Source organism: Protopterus annectens, chromosome 7.part0 (assembly GCF_019279795.1).
Source record: "Protopterus annectens isolate FY-2018-M chromosome 7.part0, PAN1.0, whole genome shotgun sequence".
NCBI lineage: Eukaryota > Metazoa > Chordata > Ceratodontiformes > Protopteridae > Protopterus > Protopterus annectens.
The window spans coordinates 1634339978-1634365084 of NC_056739.1; positions in this window are offsets into that span (position 1 = coordinate 1634339978).

The window sequence follows — 25107 nt, forward strand, 5'->3', positions numbered from 1 at the left end:
TGAACATCAGCAAGGACCTAAAACAGTGAATGCCATTACTTGGCCAACATTGCGACCATCACACACTCCACAGTATGTAAAACCCACCCAGGTGGGAGGCTGCACCCCCCCCCATATATATATATATATATATATATATATATATATATATATATATATATATATATATATATATATCAATTCTGAGATAGCATTTCAGTAACAAATTGTCTGATGCTGGCAATGTTGGCCAAGTAATGCCATTCCCTGTTTTAGATCTTGCTAATGTTCACTTTCGGTTAAGTGAGCGCTTGATGTTGCCGGTTCAATGAATGGTGTTACGTGGAAGTGACCATTCAATAATATGATATAGACCCAAGTGATGTAGTTATTCTAGCCAGTTTAATTTGCTGAGAGATAGGCAGTAGTCTTTTATTGTTATAGTTTACTGCACATTTGGCTACTTCTTTATAAGATTGCTCAAATTTGATCAGTTGTGAGACTTGAAGGTCAGTGAAGATCAAGCAGGCATCGAGAAGAGATGGCTGTAAGACAGTATAGATGTATCTTCCCCCTGTGTCAGTGAGATAGGTTTTTCTCTGCATAATGCACCAAGTTTTTGATTATTAACCACATGTGATACACGGTGATCAAATTTCAACTGGTCATCTTTAATGATACCTAGTAATTTTGTGTCATTTACTTGTTCTATTATGGTGTTGCTGGCTGAGAAGATAGTGAATAGTGTTGTTTGTTGAAGAGAGGTGCTTTGGTGTAAAGGGCAATAAGACTGTATCCCAGTACTCAAACATTAACTCCACATTCTGATATCCCTTCCTCATCACCAGTGCAGCCACACTCTTCACCTGGCCATTGCCACTTCCACATCAACAGTCAAGTACACATCAAGTAACTATACTAAACTCCTTGAACTTCACACCTGGATAACCTAATATTCCCTAGATATGCAAGTACTTACTGAAACCTGGCACAAAGATTTTTTAAGATACAGAAAATATACATCATGGATACAGCAACATTTGATTAGACCTGGTCAATAAAAAAACAGGTAGAGTTGCCATTTTCTATAGAAATGCCTCCTTCCTTACTCTCTACCCACACCCAGTTCCAACATTATCTAACTCAGAAACTCATATAACACTACTTAAAATAAACAAACATAAGAACTTAGCAATTGTAGGTGCATATGTCCCACTGGGTATTAGCGTAGCACCTTTAAAGGAATGTTATCCCTGACCTCATCCAAAATCCCATATGAAGCTATCTAACTAGGTGATCTAAATATAAATTGGCAATTAATTACATCCCCAATTAGATAATAATAAAGCTACAGGCAGACAATCTACCCCAGATTGGATTCTAGCATCTTCCCCAAACATTATCTCTGTCACCTTATCTGACTGCCTTTTTTACCATTAATCAGTTTATGCTACCAGAACTCCAAAAGCTTGGTGTAAAACACATCTCTTTAGACAGGAAAAAAAAACTTATTTAAATAAAAAGACCTTAAACAATACTCATAGACACACCTAACAGCTGCCCACATTTTTGTCTCTTATTTTTAATCTGTTTCTCATACAATTGTGATTTTCTGGCAAATTACTGGCAAATATGTGAGGACTGAAGTCAGAAAATAATGACAGACATTCCAGATACAGACTTTCTACCTTTCAGAAAATACATGCTAATGCAAACCTGTTATTCTATCAACTATCTAAGTTTGTAAGAGCAATATTTAAAAAGTGATTTGAATTGAATACAGAGAGTCATCTGCAGTATTAGAAGATTTGTCTTTAGGATTAGTGGTTTTCTCTAGAGCATAAAATTCTATTGGGGAAGTAATAATAAGTTGTCAAGGGCTGTGCAATTTTCTGATTTATATATAGCTAAGAAAGAGCTAGTTTGTATACAAATTTTATGCCAGTTAGATGACAGGATTTTTAGATGGATGCTCCTATTTTCAATATCTGCAGGTTGAAAGGTAGGTCCATAGGTGCTGCTTTAATGTATGATTCCTTATAGGCTAATATACATTTTTTGTGCATAAATAACTATATGATATTTTTAACTGAACCTTTCACCTTAACTAGCTCTGTTTGCCACTTGTTACCTAAAACCACCCAACGTCATTATTTAGAAACATTCCTAAGCATACATTTTCTTAGTATACATTACAATCTTAAATCACATTTTTGATTATTTCTGTTTTACAATGGAATTATTCTTTTAAACAGTTTTAACTCATTACATCAGAGTAACACCTGCAGGTGCATCTGCAGTTAACTCCTACTGATGCTTGTAGGCATCAGATATTATTTGTTCATATTTGGACCAATAATTCCAAAACCATGCTATGTACAAATTTTTAAAATTTTTCATCTTAAAGATTACATAGTGGCAAACTCAACTGCATTAATATTTCACCTGTGTCTAGTGCAGGTAAACATATATTAACTGTTGTTTTATGCTATTAATTTATATAGATATAATTTTCATACTTTTCTAAACATCTCAACAATCAAGTAATACAAACAGAACTCCTTATCTTCATATGAAAGCTCTCAGCTAGATGAATAAAATGCTGCTGACAGTATGTGTGCAACTTGAATGGTTGTTGAGATATTGTAAGTTGTTTAAAATACTGTATTTACTGTGACTTATAAGATTCAGTTCAAGACCTAGAACCTAAAGAATACTACCACTATAAAAATAGTTTGTGCTGAAGAGTTTGTCATTTATAATTCTTTCATAACCCATATGGTTCCAGAGATATGTAAATTTGTTTGAAATGCGAGGATATAATTTTATTGTGTCTAAAGGCTTAGGCATTGGACGTTACAGTGCAAACTTACTGCACTATATTGGAGTGAATATTAAAGGAGCTCAGGTTTATTTAGTTTTGCACTGTTTCTTTGTGTATGAGATATTGTGCATGTAGGTTGCATTCATTCTGTCAGTACATATAGGATTTGTTGGATTTTTCTTACATTTTCAATGTCAAGCTATAATGAGTCATATGCTTGGTTCTGTTATGTTCATGCTTGAAAAAGTGGTCCTATTGTTAGCTTTCATTAAAGTACACAGCTTTCACTTTTGTTCTTCTTAATATTGTGAAAAAATATCCCACTTAAGTGTGCATTCTTTTAAGACTACAGATGCTTCCCCTTGCAGACGTTAGCAAGACCATCTTATTAAAATTACAACATTTTTATGATTGATGAAGCTGATTAGTTTTTGGGATTAGAGGTAAATCAATTCCTAGTTTATATGATGGAGCATCATGCTATCATGCTATAGACATACAGTTTTTATTAATCAGACAAATGGGACGTCTCTATCCTTTTCATGAAATCTGCACAGTCTAATATTACTTTTTAGGGCCTATTTCCTGATCTTCAGTCAAACATTCAAAACTCAAGTTCTTATATTAAATAGTATCAGCTTCTGTCATGGTAATCTATCTCCTTTACTCTTTACTGAATTTATTTTACAATATATATTAATACATCCTGCTATACAATTGGCATTTGCAATTGTTATACTGTAAATGAAACACTAAACAAAGTTGAGTGCCTATTTCTATTAACTTGTTAGGTCAGACTGGAACATTGACCAAGAGTGATGAACATTATCTGCCTTTTTAGATTAGGAAGGTTTCACATCTGCCATTTTGGAGAAAAATACAAATATAACTGTCTTTACTGATGATTCAGTGATTTTGCTTGTCATTCAAGAACTATTGTCTGCAGAAATTAATTTATTTTATTTTATTTATTTTATTTTATTTTACATTTGTTGACCGGGCTAGTCTAGCTGGATATATGTCCATTTTCAGCAGAGGCCCGGGGAGAAAAGCTCCACAGCAGATAGATACAGCTTAATATACATGTGTAAATATAGACATAAAGGGATATTAAAAAAATACATTTAGTTATACATGGTATGAAAAGTCATATGAGTCTAGCTTATTTACATTACATAACAAAAAAGAGAGCCATGAGAGAATGACTTACAAATTAAGTATATAGAATAGAAGGAAGAAGACAAACGGACATTTTTGACAACAGTGTTTAAATGTAGAAAAAAAGGTTAGTAATGATATAAGTAGATTCACCCAGCATTAGTACATGGACACAGCCATTGTGAGTTAAGGAAGATTTTTAGATGCTTTTTGAAAAGAGGGGTAGATGAAAGGGATGTGAGATTACTAGGAAGTTTATTCCAATGGATTCCAATAGTGCTAGTAAATAGAGAATCACCTGATTTGTTATTGGATTTTAGGGTAGCGGCTAGTAATTTATTGGCTTAGCGAAGGGTGCTTAAATTTTTATAGGGGTTGATTAAGTTACAGAGTATGGGAGTATTTGTAGGGTGATGCAAGATTTTGTGGGTGATGGTTAGTTGTTGGAAAAGGAGCTGGTTTTAAAGTTCCAACCATCCTAGTTTATGTAGATTTTGACAGTGGTGAGTACGGAATGTGGACCCAGTGGCCAACCTGGCAATGTTAATGTAAGCGGTGGCCAGCTCGTTTTGATTATTTTTGATAAATTTGTAAAAATTGGGAAGGCATAGAGAAGTGTGGAGAGTAGGTGAGTTTGGGCCATAGTAGTCCTGGCTACAGGTGTAAGGAATGGTTTTACCCTATAGAGAAATCCTAGTTTTCTATTCACTGATTTGATGGTTGAATTTATGTGTGAGTCACGGTTGAGGTTATGGTCAATAGTTATGCCTAAGAGTTTAGTAGTTGGGTCTGGTACAATTACAGTGCCATTTTTTGATGTAAGTGTGAAGTCAATAGGAGGAGACTTCTGGGTAGGGGTAAACAGTAGAAGTTTTGTTTTTTTTATGGTTAAGGAGAAGACAGCGTTTAGAGAACCAGTTTTCTACTAAGGTAAATACTCTCTGGGTGTTGAACTGAAGTTCAGTAGAAGTTGCTGCAGCACAGATTAGGGTTGAGTCGTCGGCGTATTGAATATAGGTGGTTTGTGGTATAGATCTTTGCAGGTTATTGATAAAAATAGAAAATAGGAAGGACCCCAGAATAGAGCCTTGTGGCACTCCCTGTGAGATAGGAAGTAAAGTAGATAGGTTGTTGTCCCAGAGGACTGCCTGTTGTCTGTTTTTAAGATAGGATTCAAACCATTTGGCTGTCTGAATATCAATTGGAAGTGTAGTAAGTGTATCTATCATTAAGTGATGATTCACCATATCAAAAGGCTTTGGAGAGGTCTAGAAAGAGGGCAGAGGTGAGTAAGTTGTTGTTACGATTTTTATTAATCGAGTCAGAGAAAGATAAAAGTGCAGTAGTAGTACTGTGAAAAGGCCTAAAACCATGCTGGCAGTTGGCTAAATATTATTTTGGAGGAGGTTATCGAGAAGTTGCTGGTGAATGCATCTCTCCATGATTTTAGCTAAAGGAGAAAGTAGAGCGATGGGGCGGTAGTTAAAAAGTTCATTTGAGTTGCCTCCTTTATGTAGAGGTATAATATAAGAGACCTTCCAAAGAGATGGTACAGTATATTCTGTGATGGTCCTATTAATTAAGATAGAGATAGGGTAAGCAAGTATGTCAGCAGCCATTTGCAGAAATTCAGCTGGAAGGAGGTCAGCTGAGGGGGTACATGATTTTAGTTTTTGAAGCTGGGCATGGATGAGAGAGGTGGGAACAGTCTGTAATTGGAGGGGAGGAGGTAAAATGTTTTGTGAGTGTGTGTTGGGGATGCTGGCTGGTGATAAGGTACTAGCTAATGTTTGGACAGAGTCCACAAAGAAGTTATTAAAGGAATTTGCAATTTGGCTGGGAGAATTGTGGGTTAAGTTAGCTGGGGTGGAGTTTTGGAGTGGCCAGGGTGGAGTAGGGAATTTATAACTGACCAAAATTTTTGAGGGTTTTTGTTTTTTGCTTGTTGGAGCTTATGGTAGTGGTCCTTTTTGTCTTGGACTATTAATTTTTTTGTAGAATTTCTTAACTGTCTAAAGATTTCATGATCAGTTGGGTTTTTAGTATTTCTCCATTTTGACCAAATTCGATTTCTTTGAAGGATTTTTTGTCTTGTCTCCTTAGTGAGCCAAGGTGCAGGTTTGTTCTTAGTTCTGACTGTTCGAGAGGGGGCATGGTGTTCTAGGATTTGTAGAAATTTATTATTAAAGTACGGGACAGCTTTGTCAAGTGGTAGGTATTTAAGGGGTGTCCAATTGCAAGCTTTGAGTTCAGCTTGAAAGCTAGCTTGGTTGAGGTGTTTTTTGTTACGGACAGTTCTATAGATTGGTTGTTTGGAAATGAGGGTTTTTTGTCTGATAATGAAGATGTGAGAGTGCTCACTGATATCATCAGGAAGTATACCTGATTTATAGGAAAGGGGTTACTGTTAACTAGAATACAGTCTAAGATGGTTTGCTTGTTGCTAGGTTTATGAGTTCTGGAAGGGGAGGTAATAGTTTGACCATATAGGTTTATATGAGTATTAGGTTGGGAAGAGTTACAACAGTTCCAATCAATGTTAAAGTCACCAAGGATTATGGTTTCTTGTGGAAAGGATGTTGTGAGCCAATTAAGGACAGTTTCAAGAGTGTTAAATGTGTTGCCTGAAGGGATATAGGAACAAATTATATGTAATGCTTTATTAGCATTTATCTGTAATTTAGAGATTAGGATTTCTATGCTATTGGTTGTGCGTGGTTGGGTATTTAGTGGTGTAACCTGTAAATGAGATTTATATAGTATTGCTACACCACCACCTTTTTTATTAAGGCGATCAAATCTCTGGATGTTATAACCCGGAGGGATTATATCATTATCCTTAGTATCTGGTTTAAGCCATGTTTCAGTAAGACATAGGATGTCAAAGGAGTGTTCGTGTAGAAGGGCATGAAGTTTGGTTATTTTATTATTTAGACTACGAATATTAAGGTGGCCTATGAGGAGAGAATTGTCAGAGGTGTTAGAGATGTGAGAAGTGATGAGATGGTTAGTGTGGGGTTCAGATATTGTATTAATTGGGCCTGGGTTTGGATGGACATCTCCATGCAGTAATAGGAGTTGTAAAAGGCCATGAAGGTGTTTCAGAACTTTATAAAAGAGAGGGAGATGTTTTCTAGTTTGTGGATACAAAATATGGGTTGATCTGTGAAATTTAGGAAGGAGGTAGGATGAAGAGGCTATTATATTCATATGGGTTTCTATCGTTAGCTGAGAGATTGCAGTAGTGTGTTTTAAGGGGGGTTGAAAATTAGTGGGGCTATGATGCTCATAGCAAGTGAGGTAGTGTGATAAAAATAGGGGGGTAAGAATGGTGAGAAAGAGAAGGCCATTGTTAAGGGTAGGTTTGTATGTGGTAGGCATGGCAGGGAGGAATAGGATATCGATACAAGGAGATGAAGGAAGAGGTATGAGACAGTTAATGATTAGTAATGTTAAAGGGAAAAACTGGTTAATAGGAAATGTATATTAATGAGATATAGAAAGGGTGGGGTAGTTAGATAGGAAACGTGATAAATGATGGCAGTAGGGGATAGGATGGATAATAGTAATGAGGAAGTGAGAGTTGATTGGATAATTGGAGATAGGGGTGTGGTTGCAAGTAGTATACGTTGAAGTGTACTGGGGTGGGTGGGAATTGGGGGTAGGGTAGGGGAGCGGAGTGTGCCCGCAGGGCGAACGGAGCGGGTTGGAGCAAGTGAGAACTAGCTCACAGAAAACAATCAATGAAATAGCAGAATACAGCCAAGTTTCTGGAAGTACGACGTGTGAGGGTGAGTTAGTATATTTGTAGCATAGCTGGGGTTAGGACTATAGCAGAAAGAAAGAGGAATGGGAGGGGGGACTAGACAGAGTAATATAAATGGCAGGACAGAGAAGTAAAACAGATAGTTTAAGCATTAAACTAAAAAGGATACAGGTAAGGATTATTTAGGAACTAAGAGGGAGCCTTTGGAGGGGGGCCACCTAGTGGACAGAGTTTGAAATTACATTCAAATATGTAGGAGGATGAAGAGAAAAGAGGACAGGGTTAGATAACAGAATATAGGAGAGCTAAATACCCTAAGGGGGAGAGGGGAGATAGGCTGCTGGGTACCTGGTTCAGATAGGAGGGTAATACGCAGTACTGCACTATAGCAAAAGACTAGGTTATAGTTAAAATACAACTTCACAATTTAGTAGAGTGGTCAGACATACTTTTGCTGAGTCTTTGGATGGAGGGAGTTTGTGAAAATAGGAAAGCAGCTTCTTTAGCTTGTAGTTTGATAGTTGAAGTTATGTTGGGGGTTCTTGCAGGGTAGGCAGGTAGGATACACAGGTCTTACAGCAGAAAAAAATTTAGAAGCTAGGTGGGTTAAGGAGAAGGAAAGGAGAGCAAAAAATTAAAAATTGTACAGTAAAAAGTGTAACATGAGACATTAAGCAGAAATTAGGTTGTTAGACTAAAAATGCAATAATGAACATTAACATCATACACCTGTATTCATATGATGAGAATCAACGCAAACAGCAAGAAGGATTCTATATAACAAGTACACTCTACGATATCTTCAGTAATCAGCATTAATTCCAATTATATAAAAAGTCTGTTAGCAAGCTAGGGTATAGTTCAAGATAGATTCTATAAGATTCTATGTAACAAGTACACTCTAGGATATCTTCAGTAATCAGCATTAATTCCAATATATAATACAGAATAGTCTATTAGCAAGCAAGGATATACATTATATTGGAAGTAATGTAGACCATATCTATCTAATGGCGTTGTTAAGGAATAAGGCATTAGCAATCAAAGCGACCGCTTAATTATGCTGACGCTGGTATACATTAGTTTAAAATAATGCTACAGCAATATTAAATCAGAAACATATGCCAGGTTCAGGAATAAAAAAGACAAAAATGTAGCCCTCGTGGACCCAATGTTGTTACAAAAGGTAATTCAATAGAAGTGACCACCAATAGGGTTGTGCTAGCTACAATTTCTTAAAAAGGTAGCCAAATGCCAAAGCATATGCTAACGCTGAGTGTAAAGCTATTTTACGACTAAAGTAGCGCTCCTAATAAGGAGCATAGTCTTTCCACAGCAACTGCAAATAGGATTGTGCTAGGAACAATTTCCTACAGAGGTAGCCAAGTACCAAACATGTGCTAGTGCTGAATAAAACAGCTATTGTAGAGCTAAAGTAGCACTCCTGATAAGGAGCATAGCCTTGCTACAGTGACTGCCAATAGGGTTGTGCTAGCTACGATTTCTTAAAAACGTAGTCAAGTACTAATCATGTGTTAAGGCTGAATAAAACAGCAATTTTACAGCTAAAGTAGCACTCCTGATAAGGAGCATAGCCTTGCGTTGCAGCTTCTGATGTAAGAAGGGGTGAGTTGACTAAGGAAAGGATAGAACATGCGCAGACATAGGTTGGCAATACAAGCAGTAAATGTATCCCTTCACGGAGATACTTTTGTTGCCAAGGAAGTAGTTCAAAAACCTGCACGCCAATATTCAACTTTGTCCCTTTTAAAATGCCAGGGTTTAGAAAAGATGGTTGGACTCAGCACGTTGTGGTAAGATGCACAGCAAGGTATAAATGTAGGCATAAATGCAATAGTTTAAACACTAGTATAATACCCTGTGTAACACAGAAGACCTACATTCAAGTGTGGGGTTTAGAAACAAGCCCCGTATAGGGTGAGATATGTGTTGAGATGATGTGGGATTCCAATTAAACATGTATCAGAGGCAAACATGAGAGCGTATTTAATCACTCACAGTCACAGTATCTAAGGTGTGGTAGATGTCGACGCTAAGCTCAACAAGATAGCATGGTTATAATGCAGCGAGTAATTCCAAAAGTGAGATAAAGAAGGCAATAACAGTAAACAAGCATATTAGGATAAAACAGCAAAAACTAAAAAGATTCTAGGTAGAACGTCAGCTAAATATTATAATAACATTTGCGCTGAGCAACTCTACAGGTTCCTGGAGAAGAAGCATTTTAGTTTAAAAAATGCACAAATACAAAAGTGAGTGGTTTAGCAACAAACAAATAATAAAAACACAGCAGTTACTTTGCCAAACGACAAACAAATGATAACAACACAGCAGTTTCTTCGCCAGAATACAAAACAGTTAGTTGCCTTGCAGGTTACTTACAGTAATAGCAGCAGACCCACTGGGCCAGGGGAACACAGCAGCCAGAGGAGAGTGAGCCTAATAAGGATGGCGCCGCACTAGGCAATCCATCTTTATACTTTTAGGAGCAGGATATGATGTTAGAAGGCGGGAAATGGGATATGTGAAGAGAACCGGGATGCTAGGGAGAGGCTAGCCTCTAGTCCATGTGCATAGCAAGGAGGAGCTGCATAGTACAGACAGAGTAACTAGTAGAGAGACAAAAAGGAAAAGAGGGATAAGGTTGTATTAATAGAGAAGAACAGCAGAGGAGAGTAGAGGAGTGAGCAGATAGGAAGAAAGATAGTTTCTACTTATAGTATGAAGAGGTGGTGCGAGAGAGCGGACTATGGAAACCTAAGAGAGCAAGTGAGAACTAGCTCACAGAAAACAATCAGTGAAATAGCAGAATACAGCCAAGTTTCTGGAAGTACGAAGTCTGAGGGTGAGTTAGTATATTTGTAGCATAGCTGGGGTTAGGACTATAGCAGAAAGAAAGAGGAATGGGAGGGGGGACTAGACAGAGTAATATAAATGGCAGGACAGAGAAGTAAAACAGATAGTTTAAGCATTAAACTAAAAAGGATACAGGTAAGGATTATTTAGGGACAAAGAGGGAGCCTTTGGAGGGGGAGCCCCCTAGTAGACAGAGTTTGAAATTACATTCAAATATGTAGGAGGATGAAGAGAAAAGAGGACAAGGTTAGACAACAGAATATAGGAGAGCTAAATACCCTAAGGGGGAGAGGGGAGGTAGGCTGCTGGGTACCTGGTTCAGGTAGGAGAGTAATACAAAGTACTGCACTATAGCAAAAGACTAGGTTATAGTTACAATACAACTTCTCAATTTAGTAGAGTGGTCAGACATACTTTCACTGAGTTTTTGGATGGAGGGAGTTTGTGAAAATAGGACAGCAGCTTCTTTAGCTTGTAGTTTGATAGTTGAAGTTATGTCGGGTGTTCTTGCAGGGTAGGCAGGTAGGATACATAGGTCTTACAGCAGAAAAAAATTTAGAAGAGTAATAGCGGCAGACCCACTGGGCCAGGGGAACACAGCAGCCAGAGGAGAGTGAGCCTAATAAGGATTAAATTAATTTTTTTTGTCCTCGTCCCCCAAATGATGGTTTGATGACTTTTATTGAACTTCCATTAACATAACTTTATTGGCCAATATTTTCATTTATTAATTACAACATAAACATTCATATAACTTTTTAACTAGGGCAAAGTGACCTCACTCACCCTGACCAAATAAGCAGCATCCTTACCTCTAATTGCTTATTTTCACTTGTCAGGCAGCATCCCATCCCTCACTTTCGTTCCCCACTTATTGAATTAAACATCCACCCCCTCCTCCTTTTACTAGGGCAGCATGACCTCTCTCACTCTAACAAAATAAGCAGCATCCTTACCTCTGCTTGCTTACTTTTACTTATCAAGCAGCACCCAATTGCTATCTTTCATTTTCCCAATTCATTGAAACTAGTCTCCAACACCAGAAGGAGAACAGAAGAGGGACAAGCCTGCCCCTCTTCTCCACCTATCCAAACTTATAAAATAACCACACAATCTCCAATATTCCAAAATTGGGAGGTATGGCGTGTGGCAAGTTCATGCCAAAATGTGATTCCTTACCCAGTTACACTTGCATAAAACCCATTAAGCCCCTCTTTAAACTGACCTCATTTCCTCTCAATCCTCCTATTTTCCTATTTAATCATTTCATCCCCACCCCAACTAACTTTCTTCCACCATCCACTTAATTCCCATTACTACTACTACCTAACCCACACCTGAAGATGTCTGTGTGTGTGTATGTGTGTATGTGTGTGTGTGTGTGTGTGTGTGTGTGTGTGTGTGTGTGTGTGTGTGTGTGTGTGTGCGTGTGCGTGTGTGTGTGTGTGTGTGTGTGTGTGTGTGTGTGTGTGTGTGTGTGTGTGTGTGTGCGTGTGTGTTTGTATCTGCATGTGTGTGTTTGTAATTTGACCTTAATCAATTCTCTGGAGGTTTCCTAGCTAACAGGATAAAGCTGTTAAGGTAAAATTCAGCACCCAACTGTCCAGATGGTATTGTTGTTTCGGTGACTGTGACCCCAGCTTGGTATGTTGGATGTCTTGGGCTGGTGTCCCAAATGAGAGCTAATATTGTCCTTTCAGTTCTGAGATACTAACATCAGTAGCATGGCCAGGGCGGGGCGAAAGGGACAACAGTCCTGGGTACAGGGGGAAGCAATTGACAAATCTTGATTGCTCTTTAATATAATACTGGCTTTTAAAAGCCTGCATTGCATTTGCAGTAAATCATGAGCACTCTAGCTCTTTGTGTGTTGTCTAAACTGTAGCTACAATTTAAAATACAAAAAAAAAATATTTTTTATATAAAATCTGAACACTGTAGCATTCAGTCAATGGTGTAAAATGTAGTTTACTATAGTCTAAAGTAAAAAAAAAACATGATTTTAATGTAAATCCTGAGTGTGTGTTGCTCTTTGTGGAGTAAAAACTGCATCAGTTTGCTTTCTTTTTTTTTAATTAAAATGTGAGGAAGAAGAGTTGGGTGGAGAGCACAGAGATGTGACCTGATTGGATACGGTATTTCTGAAGAGCAAGGTACCTGATTGTAGACTTTTTTTCTTATATTTTCATTTGAAGAGTTAGGGGTGATGGTGGTGTGGATTAGTTACTGTCTGAAGGAAGCTAATTGCATTCCTGTAGGTTAGTAGAAATCCTTTTTTTTTTTCATTTCGCTCTGCTTTTGAAGAGCTAAGGGTGGTGGTGCTAGTTGGTGGTTCAGCCAGCTACGTCTCTGTAAACAGAGCCTAAACTGAGGCCTGTGTGTATTTGTGTGTGTGCATGGGTGTGCATGGGAGTGCATGATGTGTGTGTGTGTGTGTGTGTGTGTGTGTGTGTGTGTGTGTGTGTGTGTGTGTGTGTGTGTGTATGTGTGTATGTGTGCGTGTGTGCAAGCATGCATTTGTGTGCCTTTGTGTGAATCTGTGTTTGTGTGTGTGTGTGTGTGTGTGTGTGTGTGTGTGTGTGTGTGCGTTTGCAATTTAAGCAAGTAGACTTTAATGAAAACAGGCATGATACATAGTTTGTATTAAAGACTATTAAATATCAGAGCTTAATATATTAATTAAACAAAACTGAATTATCTGAGCACATATTATAAAACAATACATTACTGATTCTTTTCAACTGTTTTTCTCTTCTTTCCTTAAAGTTTTCAGTATTCTGTATTATCTGTGTGTTGCCCTACACTTTCCATTTTACTTTATGATTCCACATAATACGAATTCTCAGAGTCAAGAAATATATAGCTTTTTCTATATTTAATTGTTTGAACTGTACTCAGTAATTACTAGTTTTAGCTTTCTTATCAATCTACTGTGGTTAATTTTACATATTCTATTATCTCTAAAAAATGTCTAGGAGAAGGACTGTAAGTGTTAAAGTAATTATTCTCTTTAAAAATCATTCTCAGATTTTAATGAAGTATATGTGTGGTGAGAGTCTAAAGGGATATAGCAAACTTCATATCAAAATGATAGAAGCTGACAGTAAGAAAAATTTTAATTAACCTATCAGTCTAATATCCTTTGCAGATGTACAGTAATTAATTTTTGTCTGATTTCTATAAAGTCTATTCTCACTACTAAAATAGCACTGCTGTATTCAAGCTTGAACACTCAAATGAAGATAGAGCTGCATTAAGGATTGGTTTCAAAACATAAAATATTACATGAAATTTAATATTTCCTCAGCTGAAAAAAAATTCATAATATTTTTCAAATATGCAGAGTATTTAGTATATCATATTTTGAACTGTTTTATTGGATGAATGTATTTACAAAATTCTGTATATTTTATTTACATCAACATACTTATGACATCTATTGATTAATAATGTTGTTTATGCAAGTGTACATTGACAAACTTAATAGATGCATATCTCACCAGTTTGTCTAGGTATAATTGCTTGCTCACCTTTCTTCTTATCCTCTGTATTTTATTATTGTTCACTTTTTCATTCCCACCCTTGCATCCCCCCCATTTGGATGCATCTTCCCTTCCGAGCTTCTAATGTTTTTTGCTTTATCCTACTTCGCACTGATAGCAAAACATTCCTATATTCTCATCTGTTGCCATTCTATTGATGTCCTCACCTATTCTTTTCAAAATTTTCTTTGCATACTTTTAAACCAACCTTCTAATGTTATTATTATTACCCTTGTGTCTCCATTTTTTACTTTTCCCAGCTAAGCAAAAAAAAAAAAAAAACAGCTTTTGCCTTTTTCTCCTTAAATGTTTTTCTTCATTATGCCTTACTTATCTACAAATATTTTTGTTGAGTTAGATGGCCAGAACATATGGACCATGCATGTCTCAACTTCTCCACACCTATATAATCTTGCATTGACTTTCTTTCCCTCATCTTATTCAATGTATGAAACCCTAATTTGCTGACCTCATATCTTTCTTTACCTATAGAATCTTCTTTATCTCTCCAATACCTATTCTTGTTTATCAGTTTATCATCTTTCATCCATGCCCACTCATTAATTCAGCCTTCAAGTTGTTTTTCATGTATAACTTAATTTTAATTACTTGTATATTAATAATGGTTTCCATTATTAATGCATACCTATCTACTGTATTTATTTATTTATTTATTGATTTATTTATGGAAGGCCAGTTATTTATACTTCCCCCTACTCTGCCATTCACAGTCTTCCTCACCACATCATCACCATTTTACATTATTCCCAAAAGACTAATACTAGCTTAAATGTGTTTCTTACTGTCTTAAAATTGTCTGTCTGCATTTTTCCTCCTTTGTCTGCAGCATCTGCTCGTCTGTCTTTATCCCATTGTTTCTCTCATATATATTCACATTTTTGACCCACTCCTTCCTGTTTTCCCTTCAGTTACACCTGAGTCAGTTCCCTCTTTCAGTGTTAGTTTTCCATTCTTATGTTAGCTTTTCCTCTAGTCATTTGTTCCATATTTGGCCCTAATCCCCTACAGATTCTTGTGTTGAGGCACAATAGTTTTCCAGCCTTCAGGAGGAAAGACATCTCCCTCCCATAAGGAATGACAATAGATGACAGGGAAAACTAGTACTTCTGAGCAAAGGTTCCTGGCTGAGAATCCTAAAGAAGAACCATTAACTGTAAGTTTCAATTATAGATTTATACTTAATGATTATGTAAATTCAGTACACTAGTAAGGACTAGACAGTTCACACAGTTGCATGTTTTCCACTCTCCATAGACATCGCTGTAATGTTTTTTGCACTAGGCACTGGTACAAGGCACACTTACTGGAGGCTAACTGATCCCCATGGTTGGAACTACACTTTAATTTATAGGATTTACTACTGTGACAGTTAGGACTTATAACACATGTTACTGACAACCTTTTATAATGTTCGTGTTTTGACAGCATTTAGATAGAATAAACTGAAACAGAAGTTAGTTATTTCTTTCCTTATTTAACCTTATTTGGTTCATAGAATGCAGCAGTTTATCTTAGACCTAGCACATACAGAGCCCTTTTTGTCTCTCTAAACACTCTTAGAATTGAATTCATGCTGTCATGCAAAGGATAATAAAAATAAGCTCAAGTGTACCTTCACAGCTGAGACATTGTTAAACCAAAATTTAATGAAAAATAAAAAATGTGTAGATAAAAAACAATAAATGGAGTGAGAGCTAACAAAACCCAATAAGTGCTTTCAGCATATAGCCTTCTTCTGATCATGACTTCCTGTAGCCTTCTCTTCTTATTAAAAAGAACAACAACCAATCAAATCATATAATTACAAGGCACACCTCCTGATTGACCCGATAGAACAAAATCATTAGCTACCCTATCAGGGCAATACTTTCTGAATCTCAACCAATAGGCAGAAAGCCTTCAAAGACCCATTTACATATCTAAGCCAGATCTATATTGGCATACCTATTGATTGACCCACTGGAACAAAGTAATTGTTTTCCCTATCAGGGCAGCATTTTCTGAGGTTCAACCAATAGGCAACAAGACATCTAAAACTCATTTCCATATCTACGCCAGACCTATGCTGGCTGCACCTTCTGATTGATCCAATGAAATAAAATCACTATTTGCCCTATAGGAGCAGCACTTTCTGGGAGTCAACCAATAAGCAGCAAACCATCTGAGACTAATTTACATATCTAAGCCAGATCTATATTGGCTTTTTTTCACTTGTAGTATAGTGTCCAGCTAAAATATGAAAGATGTCCTATATCTATATATATATATATATATATATATATATATATATATATATATATATATATATGTAAAATCCGATTGTAACTGCAAATACACATAAAACATAAATAAAATTTATGCAAAAAGGCAACACTCTGAATGCCAAAGCAGCACTTGTTAAGTGCATGCAATGGCTTCTTAGCATTCACAGGAAAAAAAAATATATATATATAAATATATATATATATATATATATATATATATATATATATATGTATCTCTGTAAAGGATGAACATTAAGTTAAGTATGACTATACATAGAATTTCAGTTGTAGTATCCAGCTAAAATATATGGCATGTCCCTGGAGGGAGTACATAATTAATTTTCAGCTTCACCTGCATATAACATATACATGGGAGTTAACTCATTAGATCCAAGTGATGCCTCCAAGTGTATCTACAGTTAACTTCTACTGACACCTGTAGATGTCAAATATTGTTTGTTCATATTTGCATCAATAATTCCAAAACCATGCTATGTACATGGTTTTAAAAAAAACTTATCTTAAAGCTTACACAATTGCAAACTCAACTGCATTAATATTTGATTTCTGTTTAGTGCAGTTAAAGAGATATTAACTGTTGTTTTTATTAAATTATTTTTTATAGATATAATTTTCACATATTTCTAAATATTTCAACAACCAAGTAGCACATACAGAACTCCTTAGCCTCATATGAAAGCTCTCAGGTAGATGAATAAAATGTTGCTGACAGTATCCGTGTAAACTGAGTGGTTGCTGTGATATTATAAGGTGTTTGAAAATATTACAAACATAATAGTTACTGTGTTTACTGTGACTTACAAATTTCAGTTTAAGACCTAGAACCTAAAGAATTCTACCACTATAAAAGTGGTTTGTGCTGAAGGATTTACCATTTATACTACTTTCATAACCTCTGTGGTACCAGAGATATGAACATTTGTTTCAAATGTGAGGACATAATTTGATTCTGTCAAAAGGCTTAGGCTCTGCCCATTGGAAATTACAGTGCAAACTTCCTGAGCTCCATTGGAGTGAATGAGTTAAGCAAAAGGAAATGCTTTGATTGCCCAAACAGCACTTTTTAGTGCAAGCAGTAACTTCATAATGTGTGCAGGAGATATCTCAATGGAAAATGTAAGTTGGATTTAGCTAATCATAAGACATAGATATAAATCCACTAGAAAATAATATTCTGTTTGCCCAATTATCACTTATTAAGTGCAAACAGTGACTCTTAAAAAATAATAAAAGCATATGATTTTGTTGTGTGATTCATTAGCGCTGCATAGAACTTCCATAACATCAGGCAAATATAACTCTAAGGTTTGATTAACAAATCTGATGTAGATAACTCATGAACACAATCCATAACCAGTCTGATCTACTTTCATCTCATCATGAGATACAGGTCTGGGTTAGATATGTAAATGGGTCTTTGAAGGTTGCTGTCTATTGGTTGAGATAGGGTAACTAATGATTTTGTTCTAGTGGGTCAATCAGAAGGTTTGCCCTGGTGGTTTCAACGGCTTCACCTGCATATAACATATACATGGGAGTTAACTCATTAGATCCAAGTGTTGCCTCCAAGTGTATCTACAGTTAACTTCTACTGACACCTGTAGATGTCAAATATTGTTTGTTCATATTTGCATCAATAATTCCAAAACCATGCTATGTACATGGTTTTAAAAAAAACTTATCTTAAAGCTTACACAATTGCAAACTCAACTGCATTAATATTTGATTTCTGTTTAGTGCAGTTAAAGAGATATTAACTGTTGTTTTTATTAAATTATTTTTTATAGATATAATTTTCACATATTTCTAAATATTTCAACAACCAAGTAGCACATACAGAACTCCTTAGCCTCATATGAAAGCTCTCAGGTAGATGAATAAAATGTTGCTGACAGTATCCGTGTAAACTGAGTGGTTGCTGTGATATTATAAGGTGTTTGAAAATATTACAAACATAATAGTTACTGTGTTTACTGTGACTTACAAATTTCAGTTTAAGACCTAGAACCTAAAGAATTCTACCACTATAAAAGTGGTTTGTGCTGAAGGATTTACCATTTATACTACTTTCATAACCTCTGTGGTACCAGAGATATGAACATTTGTTTCAAATGTGAGGACATAATTTGATTCTGTCAAAAGGCTTAGGCTCTGCCCATTGGAAATTACAGTGCAAACTTCCTGAGCTCCATTGGAGTGAATGAGTTAAGCAAAAGGAAATGCTTTGATTGCCCAAACAGCACTTTTTAGTGCAAGCAGTAACTTCATAATGTGTGCAGGAGATATCTCAATGGAAAATGTAAGTTGGATTTAGCTAATCATAAGACATAGATATAAATCCACTAGAAAATAATATTCTGTTTGCCCAATTATCACTTATTAAGTGCAAACAGTGACTCTTAAAAAATAATAAAAGCATATGATTTTGTTGTGTGATTCATTAGCGCTGCATAGAACTTCCATAACATCAGGCAAATATAACTCTAAGGTTTGATTAACAAATCTGATGTAGATAACTCATGAACACAATCCATAACCAGTCTGATCTACTTTCATCTCATCATGAGATACAGGTCTGGGTTAGATATGTAAATGGGTCTTTGAAGGTTGCTGTCTATTGGTTGAGATAGGGTAACTAATGATTTTGTTCTAGTGGGTCAATCAGAAGGTTTGCCCTGTAATTATATGATTTGATTGGTTGATGTTCTTTTAAATAAGAAGAGAGGGCTACAGGAAGTCATGATCTGAAGAAGGCTTTATGCCAAAAGCGCTTATTGAGTTTTGTTAGCTCTCGCTCCATTTATTGTTTTTTATCTACTCGTTTTTTTTATTTTTCATTAAATATTGCTTTCAAGAGTGCCTCAGCTGTGAAGGTACACTTGAACCTGTTTTTTATTGTCTGTCTGTCTCTGTGTACCAATTGGGATTCTTAGAGCTCTTGCATAATCATGCAAAGGATTGTATACTACTTGACATAAAGTATACAAGAAAAATGCTCCTGGTCACAGATCCAGCCAGATTTTCCTGAATAGCTTTAGTTTATGATTACTACAGTATAATAATTTAAGATTTTAATTTGACTGGTTGTCAAGTATTTTTAGTACTTGTTGCCTCATCTGAACATGGCAAATACCATCTACTTTTCACATCTCAGATACAATGATTTACTAATATTTATACATACCCAGGGACGAGATTTATATAAAGTGCTTGTATCAATTAGGCACTAGCCAGATACGATAGGAATACTGCACATAAGCTATAACCTATTAGCTACCAATAGGAATAGATATGCAAAACTGGTAAGAAGGATGAGATGTATCCTATTGTAGCGTGGATGAAAACTCCATGACATGCATTTATGACCTCAGCTACAGTTATTTAACAATGATCTCTGTGTTAAAGCAGACAAATACTGCATGTCATGTAAACTAGATTTAGATCTGATGAAGCTACTTTAAGGGTTAAAGTGCTCATCTATTTGTTTTTCAACAAATAAGTTTTGATTTGTAAACAAGTTAAAATTGCTTGATTACTCTGAAGTATCAAGCCAGGTTGTCTCCAGTGCATGGATCTTTTTTCTTGAGTTTTTAGGATTCTCAGCTAGCAGTTTTGTTGCTCACAAGTATCAGTTTTCCTTGTGATACATACACACACACACACACACACACACACACACACACACACACACACACACACACACACACACATATGTGCATCTGTAGCCGACAGTGACAATTTTGAACATTTCTACCATGTGAGTAATTTTTTCATCGATGATGGACAGAATCTATTTTATAATTTAACTGACGGTGATGTGGCAACAAATGAAAGCATGATTATTACATCTTTACCAAACTGTAAGTCTTACATTTACTAATTGGAAAAGAATCTTTTTAAATGTAAATTGTTGGAACTTGAAAACTTTTATTTAGACAAATCTTGTGAGTTAAAACAAGTTCCCCTTGGTTTAAGGGTCTATAAATTTCCCGATGGCATTAATCCTACTGACAAAATATACTCTGATTTAGTTGAAGTGTAAAACAATACTGGATTGCAAGTTCTTCAACTCCTTTCTAACTGGAACTTTGGCAAATTGCACCTGTTAAGGGAGAAAATTAAATTATTGGACAATCAAGTTGTTAAGCATCCTTTCTTTCATATGTTTAAACATTTATATGATAGTATTTCTGACAAAGTATAGAGGCATGTGCCCACTATTGTGAATAAGAAAAGGAAGAAACTTGAAAGGGACTCTTGTGCCTTTTGTAACAATCAAGCTTAAGTTATTAAAGGTTTCTGAGGGTCACAGCATTCCACTTTGTTTAATGCCACTGTTGGCAATTCTTTAAATCAGCTAGACCCATTTACCCCTACTGTTGACAAAAGTACTGAGTATTCAGTTGAAGTTTTAGTCTACAGAAATGCAAGTGAGGTGGCAATCAACTCAGCTAGAGGAGATTTTACCACTGGTATTTCTGCGATATCCTGACCATCAGTGGATCTCCCCTTCTCCTTTTCTTCCACTTTTTATTTTACCCCCAAGGCTTGAGCAACAGCCATTCAACAGTTTTGAGAGGCAGGAAAGCATTTTGAGGGAAGAGATAAGGGAGAGGAAGAATTTGGTGATTTCTGATTGAACTATTTTCAATCTAAGCAGCTGGTCTTTCACTGACATTGAACTTAATGTGCTTTCTAAAGGATTCATTTTTATTCCAACCAGGGGAGCCCAAGTCACAGATGTAATTAACTAACATAAAAAAGATGGCACAGTGGTACATCGGTAGCATTGTTGCCTCACAGCAAGAGGTTCTCCAGTTTGATTCTCAGCTGGGGTGCCTTCTATGCGGAGTCTGCATGTCCTCCCTGTCTTCGTGTGGGTTTCCTCTGGGTGCTCTGGTTTCCTCCCACATTGCAAAGACATGCATCTGGAGCATTTCTACCTGGGCCTCTGCTGAAAATTGGCTTTGTTCCAAGATGGACTTCCCAGTCAAATATTAAAATAATTATTGATTTCAAGCTTTTTGTTAGGAAGTTGAATCGCAAGTACATGTTTGATGGTGTGTCTTCTAATAGAGAAACTGCTTTTCTGAAATGTCCAAGTACTGTCAATCCCCTGTTGAGCAATACACTGAGTGTTTATGCCAACTTATATGAGACTTAGCTTTACAATATGGCTAGCAAAGGCAAAGGCAACAGTGGAAACAGAGACATTTTTTTAATTTGACAAATAGTGAACAACTAGGATTGAGACAGCTATGTGGCTATCAAGATTTAAGATATATGAAGGCAGACAAAATAAATGAGTTGGTTGTAATGAATTATTATGATTAGAGAAATGTCATACTCAAATTATTATCAGACACCAAAAGTTACAAAAATGTTTCTAAAGACAATGTTAGAAACAGTTTTAAGCTAGTTGATCTTCCGTCGTTAGATTTGTTGCATCAGGATTACATCAATTTGCAATTGTTTGAATTTCTACTTGAAGAACAACCACAACTTAGTAGGATATTTAGTATACCCAAAATTCATAAAAACAAGGAGAAACCTCCTTTCATTCCTATTGTTTTGGCTCCTAACAACAAAACTGTTACAACTGTTTTTTATTTGGATAGTATACTGAAACCTCTAGTGCAAAAAAAATCCTTTTTACTTAAAGGACTCTTGGTTGTTCCTTGACTATCTGAAGCAGTATGAGTATCAGGTTAATGAGCAAACTGTTGGTACTATTGATGTTACCTCATTGTACACAGCAATTGATCAGGAAAACGAGATTGATTTGCCCAACTATTTTTAAGCAACTATTCTACTTTTAATGGTGTTGAGATTAACACGCTTTGTTGTGTGATATTGTCCTAAGTAACAATCATTTCTATTTTGAAGAAGGCATTTTCTGGCAAATAGCGTGAGTTGCAACAGGAGCCAAAGTGGTCCCAGCTTTTGCCAGCATGATCTTGTGTTGGTGGGAAATTTGTTTCTTGGTTAAACTACCTCTTTTTAAATATGTGTCTCTATATAGAAGATACATAGATGATTTATTTTTTGTTTGGACAGAAAGTAATGATCTGTTTGATTCATTTTTGAAATAAGTCAATGGCAGTATCAACTGGTTCAATTTTGTGCTTAGCGGTAGTTTTCTGGATGCTCAAGTTACCCTGGATATAGAAAATCGTAGGTTTGAAAGTGAGTTATAAAGAAAGGATATTTTTACCAATAATTATTTGCATTTTAGCAGTTACCACCCCCAGTTTATGAAATTCAACTTATTTTGGGGACAAGTTATTAGACTCAGCAGACTGATCAGTGATGATGCCAAGTTCCACAGTGAGGCAAATTCTCTTATAGAGATGTTCAACTTGTGGGGTTATCCTGAGACCAAGTTAAAACTGATCTCTCAAAATATAATAAGCAGCTAGGATGACCAAGTTTCCTCCCATTCTTCTTAGTGGTTTTGTTCCTAGAAGTGATACTGATGCTGGTTCTGACCCTAATCCGAATTCTGCCTTTCTGTTTTCTATGAGTTTTAAAGATTCTTAAATTAGAAAAATTATAAATGACAATTGGAAAGTGATTTTAAGTAACGCTGAATTAGCCAACATTGTTGGTCAGAAACCACAGTTTATTTACAAAAAGGATAGTAACTTGAAGCAAATGTTAGAGCAGACAAATTAATTTAGAAATTCACCTGTTGGTTAGCCCTTTGGAATATTTCCTTGTCATAACTGCAAGCAATGTAGATTTGTAAATGCTACTAACAATGTTTTTTAAACATTTAGATAACAATTTAATTCCAAAATGTAGATTTGACTGCAACAGTAAGGGGAATATTTATTTGGCCTCATGTTCCAGCTGTGAACATTACTACATTGGTAAAACTGTTAGAAGACTTTCCCAAAGAGTCCGAGAATGCATAATGGCTATTAAAATAGGGCCTTTACTAGCACCTGGCCAAATACAGAGAATACTGTTCTGACTTTCTCAAGTTTGTATTTTTAGTAACAGAATAAGTTAATTAGTTGCTGTTTGTTGGCAGCTTCAACAACTAATTAGAATATAGGGAACTGAAGTTTCAAAACTTTGAACATCATATGTCCGAGACCATATGAGTGAAGTGTTGAAACTTTGAAAAAAAAAAAGTATGTTTTTGCAGGATGACAAGCCTCCAGCACCACTCATATCCCCTGCTAATAAAGTATACCATCTCCGAGATCACACTACAGTGAGAAAAATGGAAAATTTCCCATACCATGCTGTATGGCGATCTCCATTCAAAACATTTATAGTTTCAAGACTTCGATCATATGGTCTCAGCTGTATGATGTTTGAACTTTTGAAATTTTGCTGATCCAATAGGGACCCTTACAATATACCTCCTAAATACTTGCATCCTAATCCATGTATCATGGTATCTTTCTACAATGCATATAAAATATTTAAGGTACATTTTGGTATTTTGGGTCAGCTTTCCAGAAGAGTATTATACAAGTTGTACATCTAGGTTAGTAATCTTTCCTTTTAAAATTAGCTTTATTTTATGCAGTTATAGATCAGTCAACAACAGCACTCAGGGAATTAATATTAATTGGGTCCCTATCGGTTCATCAAAAAAATCAGTTCAACGGATGACATTTTCAGTGCAATTACATCGAACATGCCATTCATTGAACTGTTCATACTGAGATCACAGTACAGTGAGGATCAGGAAATTTGCTCTTTCCTCATGTAGAGTGATCTCAGAGTTGGCCTATATAATTAGCGGGCATTGTGGGGGGCTTCAATGAATGGCAGTCATGGATCCATGTATTGATATAGACCAATATTAATTATACCATGTCAGCAGTACTCAGAGTTTTAATAAATATTGTAGTGATAAGTTCAGTCATATCAAATGTTCAAACACTTGGACTTGATTAGGTTTACTGTTCATTACATACATTGCCAACAGAACCTAAATCTACTTTTAGCAATTATACATTTACTTTTTGCACTTTGTATTAGGAGCAACTGATTCAATTATAAATATATAGTTATTTGGTCTGTAATGTAATATGAATGGAGTTTGTCAAATATATATTGTGTCTGCCTTTTTGATGTAGCTCATGGATTAAAAGTGTCTGTGGGCCAGTTCACTTACACAGTCAACCCATGAAATATATGGATAGCTAGACAGATAGATTAGATAGACAGATAGAAAGATAGGTAGATAGAATTCTTGAATTACTGAGATGAAGAATAAAACCAAGAACTATGGGTTTCATGAACTGTGTAATTCTCTAAAAAGTAGCTGAATAATTTGTGGTTTAAGAAATGAAGAAACGGTATATGCAAACAAACCAAAAAAAATCTGGACCTTATCAAAAGCTGTAGATTTATGCAGAGCAAATTAAATTACTAGTATGTCCCAATAATTTTACATGTACCAGAGAAGCACTACTTTAACATGTATTCAAAAATAAATTAATTATCTAGATGTTACTGTACTTATGAAAAAGGAGAAGTTAGTCACTAGAATTTATAAACAGGAATTAGGAAAAAATAGTTATTTGCACTACCATAGCATGCATATGAAAGGAAAGAAAGTGAATAGACAAGATGGTATGTATGAGTAGACAGCCCATATTGGATGAACATTTTGTAGATGACATAATTATT